At 47.9% G+C, this 8,122-nt stretch overlaps 1 protein-coding gene across 4 annotated transcripts in view; it reads right to left on the reverse strand.

The window, feature by feature from the left end:
- B3galnt1 (beta-1,3-N-acetylgalactosaminyltransferase 1 (globoside blood group)) overlaps positions 1-7,100 on the reverse strand; it is a 30,268-nt gene extending 23,168 nt beyond the window's left edge. For 2 of the 4 annotated variants that reach the window (XM_059265477.1, XM_059265480.1), the window contains exons 1-2: positions 6,573-6,976; positions 701-863 (exon numbers count right to left, since the gene is read on the reverse strand). The gene's annotated coding sequence lies outside the window, so the exon portion shown is untranslated. Of the gene's footprint in view, positions 1-700; positions 864-1,610; positions 1,729-6,572; positions 6,977-7,015 lie in introns of those variants that run through there. The other 2 variants (XM_059265479.1, XM_059265478.1) reach the window with 2 other exon arrangements.
- Between the last annotated feature and the right edge of the window lie 1,022 nt (positions 7,101-8,122).

Here is an 8,122-nt window from a genome sequence, read left to right on the forward strand (position 1 = left end):
TATTAGGGTTCCTCCAGAGAAGGTCCAGAGAAAGCCGAGAGAGCACAAAAATTAGATTCCGTGATGAGAGCTAGGTGCTTAAAGTTCCTTATGAACAAAATGGAAAATTGCACATCCAAAGACAGACGCTGCATAGCTCAGAATGTGGCTTCGTGTTTATATAAAGTTTTAATTGCTCAATTTTTAAAGAGATTTACCTTTAACTACGTGTGTGTGTGTATGTGTGTGTGTGTCTGTGTGTGTGTGTATGTGTGTGTCTGTGTGTGTGTATGTGTGTGTGTGTGTCTGTGTGTATGTATGTGTGTGTGTGTGTGTGACTGTGTGTCTGTGTGTGTCTGTGTGTATGTATGTGTGTGTGTGTATGTGTGTGTGTGTCTGTGTGTGTGTGTGTCTGTGTGTGTGTGTGTCTGTGTGTGTGTGTGTGCACTTGAGTGCAGACACCTGCAGATGTCAAAGGCACTGGATTCCCTGGAACTGGAGTTACAGATGGTTGTGAGCCACCTGATGGGGGTGCTGGGAACCAAACACTGGCCCTCTACACGAACAGTACTCTTTCTCACTCTGAGCCATCTCTCCAGCTCCTAACCTGCTTACTTGTTAACAATGAACCTGAAATATCCATTGACTTTAAGGAACCACCCACACTGAGCACCCTTCCCTGAGACTGTTGCACATTTCAGTAGGTAGTGAGTTTAAATACCGTCATTTCGCTGCCGTGTCTCAGCTCTGCGCCTGAAGTCCCAGCTGGCTGCTGCTGAACCAGAGTCAGGTGTGTTCTGAGACGTCAGGGAGAAGGGCTTTCATCCAAGCCTGATGGGAATGGAAGCCTGCTGCCTCTACGTGCTGGGTAGAAGATGAGTGGGCTGTTAAAGAAAAAGTTTTCAAGCATTATGTACTGTTTACCAAGAATGTTTTCATGTAGTTAAAGCAACCCTGAAGATAGTACCCCAGGGTTTATTCTAGAAGCGGGGCTTGGGGTGTGCAGGTCCTTGGCTAAGAAGCAGACAGAATCAAAAGCAGCAGGAACTAACATTCACGTGCAATTTTCATTTTGCTTCTGCCCACCTTTACGCATAATGTTACTCATTAACAAAGACTCCACCCACTCTTGATCATTTGTGAGGTTAGGGTTTTATGTTGGGGGGAGTGATGTTCTTATTTTGTTGTTCTTATTGTTGTTTGTTTTGCTTTGCTTTTAAAGCAAAGTGGCTCTGTAGACGTCTATGGCACTTGGGAGTCTATGGCAATTTATAAAGTAACATTTTGCGACACTAGGTTTTCAAAGACTGGAACAGCTCACGAAGAGATGGACCTGAAGCTTTTAAACTCCAAATACTGTGCCCATTTTCCCAAAGCAAGGTGTCTGCTTGGGAGTCAGACCTCACACCCAGGTCCCTGAGCCTCTAGATTCCTGAGTAGGGACCAGCGGAGCCAGAGAGGGTACACCTCTGCATTCAGGGTGGACAGACTGAGAGTGACATATGGCAGAGCAGCCAGGGGAAAAGGGAGCAGGCTGCCAGGCCAGCGAGACTGGAAACAGGAGCAAAGAGCTCACAAATCAAGCAGGTTACAGCAAAACACATCTGAAAGCTGGGTAAAGCTTTACCCACCCGAAGGGCACATGAGAGCTGCTCCAGCTAACATCCCATCTTTGCCCTGCATCGGGACTGGCGCAGATCTGTCATCCATCTTCTCCAGCAGGCTAAACCACTGTCTGTCCTTTGTTACCTGTAAATCTTTCATTCACTAATTCATCCATGCACCTCACGGGCTAACTTGCGTTAGAGGCTAAGACAGCAATGTGGAAGACAAGCACACCCCTCAAATTGCTGCCACTCAGCACAGCGTAAGGTGGAAGATTTATGACTCCAAGTTTAACCTGCACCTCATGAGTGAAACCCATCTAGAGAAAATTGGAAAGGTCTCTAGTTCAAATGTCTTCAAATTAGCAGTCGGTGTGAAGGGCAGGGAGCCAAGTTTGTGCTCTCAGCCTGTGTTGACGCCCAATAAAGGTGCATATTACACAGCTACACTAAGACAAAGAAACCGGTACTATTTTAATACTATGATGATTTTTTTCTCGGGGTGGGAGGCCTGGGAAGATGGCTCAGTTGCAGCAAGCATCAAGACCTGTGCTTTGGTCCCAGCACTCATGTAAAGACCTAGGTTCAGCAGCACCTGTAACCCCAGCACTGGGAGGCAAGGGGAACTCTGGGACTTCTGGCCAATCAGCCTGACCAAACCAGTGTGCTCTAGATTCAGTGCAAGACTGTCTCAAATAAGTAAGGTGAGAGCTGGTAAGATGGAACCGTGGGTAAAGATGCTTGCCACCAAACCAGATGTAACAGCCTGATTTCAATCTACTAAAGCGCATGGTACACAGAGAGGACTGACTTATCCTGCAAGTTGTCTACTAACATCCATATATACACCATGACATATGGGTGCCCACACCGGTGGTAGTGTGGCAAACTTTAATTCCAGCACTTGGGAGACAAAGGTATGCAGATCTCTATGAGCTGCAGGCCAACCTGATCAGCAGAGTGAGTTCCAGGACAGCCAAGGCTACACAGAGAAGCCCTGTCTCCAAAAAAAAAAAAAGTGAAGAGCAAACAAGGAATCGAGATAGCGCCTACACACACACACACACACACACACACACACACACACACACACACACTCACACATATACGCACAATAAAAAGTAACTGGGTAACTGTATTTCAAAACCAAAGTCTATAACTAAGCCAGTAGCCAAATATAGTTCCAGATCCGAGAACACTGTTAGAAGCTCCAGATTCATGGTGGGTTAGGTGGCTGCAGACTGAAGAAATGTTTTAAAGGCAATGGTATGTCTTTATTCTAACTTGTACGAGTATATTCAAAGTGTACAGCTTGGGAATTTTTCAGAATCCTATGTTCTGTCCAAGGAGTGGCAAAAATTTTCTTTGCCACAAAAAGCAAGATAGTAAATATTTTCTTTGCAGGTCGTATGTCTATCTTGGCTACTTGACCCTTGGTTTGGGTTAAAACAATGGAACCACAGGGCAACTGTAAGCAAAGGGATGCAGCAAGGTTCCCACAGACAACAAAATTCAAGGATGCTCAGGTGCTTTATAAAGACACAATGCCATATTTGCATATAACTTATACAGATCCCTGTATTATTTTGAGATTTGATTTTTATTTTATGTGTAGGAGTGTCTTGCCTAGTAAGTGTACCACATATGAGCAGTGCCCATGGAGGCCAGAAGAAGGCATCAGACCTCCCTGGATCTGGAGTTACAGACAGTTATTGAACCCCTGTCTTCTAGAAGAGCAACCAATGCTCCTAACCACTGAGTCCACAATGTAAATGTGATGTGCACAGCGGTTCTACATATTGTTTAGAAAATGATAAGAAAGGAATGTCTGTGTAAGACCCTCGAATGAGCACCTGAGTGGCCATGCCCTGCCCCTGAGGAACTCTTAACAGTCAGGCCCCATCCACAGAACACTGTAAAGCTGTGAAGGCTGAACCCAGCCTCTCCAGACTCAGGCGGCCAAACTCTGCCCTACAGAGTAAAAAGACTGAGCTCAATTCTGGGCTTGAAATCCCACCAATCCCCACCCTGGAAATCCCCACCCTGGAAAGCTCTGCTCCAAGAAACCCACTCTCAGGGGTTCTTCACCTTCCTAATGTTGTGACCCTTTAATATAGTTCCCCCTTTAATACGTTGTGGTGAACCTCAATGAAAATAAAATCATTTTCACTGCTGTAATTTTGCTACTGTTATGACTTTCAATGTAATGTCCGTGTTTTCTGATAGTCTTAGGTGACCCCTGTGAAAGGATTGTTCATCCCCAAGGAGTGACCCACGGATTGAGAACCACTGCCCCACACGAAGCCTGCCTCCTGTTCAGTTCCCTGCTGCTTCTTGTCTGCACAGTGGCAGCCACCCTCTTGTGTCTGTGCCAATAAATCTCTGGTGTGAGGTTTATTGTGCAGTGTGGCATTGTGGTATTGGCTCCTGACTGCCAGGACACCTTTTCCCCTCCGAGCTGTAACACAACCTGTACATTTTAGGACATACAGTTTTTTTTCTAAATATTTCTATTCCGTGGTTGGAGAACCCTTTCCCCTCAGAGCTTCAACATTTACAACCTGTACATTTTTAGGACACACAATTTTTTTCTAAATATTTCTATTCCATGGTTGGCAGAATCTATGAATATAGAACCTACGCACCCGAAAGACTAACTATATTTATCAAACAGATATCAGTTCGGAAATATTTGCCCTAGCTAGATTCATGAAATTCATACCTCAAAGCATTAATAAAATCTCCAGAGATTTGCCTTGTCTTTTTTCCCTCATGACCCAAAGGAGTCATACAGCTGAAAAGGAGTGCCTAGACTAACCAGTCACATGTTCCCTACCTGAAATGGTTCTGGGGGGGGGGGGGGAGGCCTCGCTGGGTAATGTTACCTCAGCTGTGTATACAACAAGACGGCAAAAGGCCTGACTTCCTAGTTAACTATGTTCAGGGTCAGAGACACATGACAGAGGACATTTATAATCTGATTTGGCTTTCTGGTATTTACTCCTTAATATCACAGGGCCTCAAGAAGCAGAAATCTTCTACAGCTCTTGGGGCTAGCCCTAGTTCACCCCTTTACCTCCCCTTTCCTCTAACTCACAATAAGGCAAGAATCCTGCTACTAAAAGCAAATCAATGCTTATACAACTTTTATTAAAATAAAATCATTTTCCACACCCCCCATGGAGATGTTGCCCAACAGACTGCTGAATTGTAATTCTGAAAACATCTGTTGGCTATGTTCATTTAAGAGTATCTTGTTCAGTTGACCTTACCCATGAAATGGTACCATGGGGCTCTTTACCATACGGTAGTTCCTATCACACAGCAAGCTGCACCAGGCAAGTGTACTTCGCCTGGATGATACAGAGATAAACAGGATAAAGGCCTGTTCTGAAATGAGATCCCACCTTCACTATGACAGAGTAGAGCTGGGGGCTGGGGAGGTATGTCACCCACCCCAACCAGAGGAAAAGTAAAGCATCTGGTCAAGAATAAAGAATTTACTCTAAACTTGAGGTTGAATATGATCTGCCAAGTTATCAAGTTTTCCTAAAGTACCACAGTACGTAAGAAAAATTCAACTTTTGGGGAAAACATTATTATCCAAAATGATTTAGTAAAGCCTAAATCCTGCACCTCTTCAACCCTTCTGGGGAAAGAAGCACACCAGAATATACTCAAGTTGGCAGCTTATGTCAATGATACCCAAAAGCCAGACAGGGTACCCTAATGGGCATTTCCAACTAATCTGGATAAATTCTCAATTCAAATTAAAAACGCATTAAATCCATGTATACAGTTTCAGATTAAACAATAGATAAATGTGTGTGTGTGTGTGTGTGTGTGTGTGTGTGTGTGTGTGTATGAGGGGGGGTAATATTTCTGTACCCTGTGCTTTAGTAAAGCAGAATTACTGCAAACAACCGAATGTAAGAAGACACTGTCTCTCGGAGCTGGAGAAATGACTTGGTAGTTAAGAGCACTTGCTCTTGTAGGAGACTGGAGTCCAGTTCCCTGTGCTCATGTGGTGGATCCACACCCATCTGTAACTCCAATTCTGCCGGATGAAACGCCCCACTTCTGACCTCAGGAGGTACCAGACATGCCTCTGGTACACGTACATACATGCAGGCAGAACACACATAAAAACTTTTTAAGAAAATCTTTTTTAAAAATAAGTATTATATCAAAACAGCAGCGTTATGACAGCTAAAACCAGTGTTCTATCCCCGGCAAACTGCTTTAGGATATGTTATTAGTCCTCCGCAGGCTCCTCGTTTCTGGATAGGCCCCGATGCTTTCCTCAAGTCTCTGTTCTCTGTTTGCCTCATGAGCTAACTGAGAATCGTATTTGAACACTTTAGATAACGGACTATTTTCAATGCTGCAGTTCCCCAATGGCCATTCATTTTAAACAAACCTTTGAACGCGAAAGAGAAAACACCACACTCATTCTCTCAGTAGGTAGGTCCCTTCTCTGGAGAAATGGAAGTTCGGTATGAGGTGTCAACACTTCAGAGGGCACGAACTCCCTGCTTCTACTTCAAACACCCAGAGCTAAAACACAAACGTGTTCTGGGTGAAGACTGTAAACTCCAGTGGTCCTACCTCCCAAAACGAACGGTTGGGCAAGCTCTTCCTTGGCAGTCCCGTTTCCTAACAAAGAAACCGCTTCTCCCAAAGGCTGGCAATGTGAAAAATACAATCTACTCGGCTCAAAATCAAACCCGGCCTTGTAGTCCTACACGCACTCACAAACATCGACTACCGCTATCCGTGCTGGCTGCTGGCACCATCCTTTCCATGCTGAAAAAGTGAGGCTCCCTCCATCTAAGATTTCCTTTAAATGGCTTTGCATGTTCCCTCGGACCTCTTATTAATTACGGAGCCTTAATCCTTGGGAGTTTTCTCCTTCCTCTTTCCAAATCTCCCATGCCCTTCCTCGGGTCCATCTTCCCCGCCATCCCTCCCCATAAAGCATTCTCCTACCCAGGGGACCACCACCGGCCCTTTTCCCGCCAGGACTGTGCGATCCTCCGGGCCTGCTGTGGGTCCACCAGCGTGCTGACACTAGTCCCAGCTTCTCCTTGGCGCACGGTGACAACCAGGCCACCCCCCGAAGCTTACAGCGCCCGGGGGCAGGACAGAACGGATCGCAGGGGCGGCGACCTGGCCCGCCACGCGCACTGGCGTCCCTCCAAGTGGCCCAGGTCCCTCCGCCCGGAGCCTCGAGAGCCGGCCGGGAGCAGCCGCGGAGGCCCGGGGCCCAGGGCGTGGCAGCTCGCGGGGAGGCGCTCCGCAGACCAGCGGCCGGGGAGCCGAGCCTTGGGCCTCGGAGCCGGGGACCCCCGCGTCCCTGGAAGGCTGCGCCCCGGGGAGGGCCGCTCCGCCGCCGCCCAACCGTCTCCCCGCCACGCCCGCCCCGCACTCACCTCCGGCGCGCCAGCACCCGCTGCGATGCTGGCGGCGCGGGCTTCCTGCGCGCGCGCACGCGGGCGCCCCGCAGCCGCACGCACGCCCGGTGCGCGCTGCTGCCTTCACTCACGCACGCGCGTGCGGGGTCCCCGCCGGCCCCCGCAGCCCAGCGCTGGCCTTGCTGTCCCCGTCGGCCTCGGCCCCGGGCGCTGGCATCTCCCGCCGCAGGCTCCTCCCGGGCTCAAGGGCAGGTCTGCTTAAGATTCCCCTGCTCTTCGCCCGCGCACGTGCCCTCTGCCACAAGCGGACTCCATGCCTAGCCCAAGGGGCAGGATTTCAGCACAGGGCTCGCCGGGAGAGAAGGAAGTCTGGGCAGGAGTGCCTCGCTCTCGATCCCGAGGGCCGGTTCTCCTGACCCGGGTGCAGGGACTGAAAGGTTCCTTAGGTCTGTGTGGGTGGCAGTCTCAGGGAGTCAGTCGCTGGCACCCGACCCGCACCCGCTCACCCCCAACTGCTTCTAGAAACAGTCCATTCCTGTGGACACTTGGCCAGCCCCGCCCAAATGGTGCTTCCCTGGGGGAGAGAAGGGGAGGGAAGGGGAGAAGGGAGGGGTCATGATAGCTGGGTGTTACTATACTGGCCCTGCTTATCTCGGACTTTGGGTGGAGGTAGTTCCATTCCAAAATAAAATTCCCTGTCTTTTTTTTTTTGTTTTGTTTTTTTGTTTGTTTGTTTGTTTTTTGTTTTACCAAAGGCCCCTGTCAAGAGTGTCATCTGAAAACAAAGTCTTGTTCTGGTCTCTTGGGATTAGGACTGTAAACAGCTTGGCCTCACTCCACCCAAAGGGAAGAATCCTTCAGTGCACACCTACATACATGCATGCAAAATTCAACAACTTAGCAATCTACAAGAATGGCTTTCCCACTTTTTCCTAGATACTTCAGATAACATTTCCTACACCAATGACTTCTACACAAGCAGATTGGCGTTATTACTTTTGAGAAACTAGAATTCTATAATGTCATCTAGTATGGACACCATATTCAAGTTTTCCCAGTTGTCAGAAAGTCACACTGATTTCCTAGAAAGGTGATCTAATAAAGGTTGGAATGTTGCCTCTATGA

Source organism: Peromyscus eremicus, chromosome 6, assembly GCF_949786415.1.
Source record: "Peromyscus eremicus chromosome 6, PerEre_H2_v1, whole genome shotgun sequence".
NCBI classification, from domain to species: domain Eukaryota; kingdom Metazoa; phylum Chordata; class Mammalia; order Rodentia; family Cricetidae; genus Peromyscus; species Peromyscus eremicus.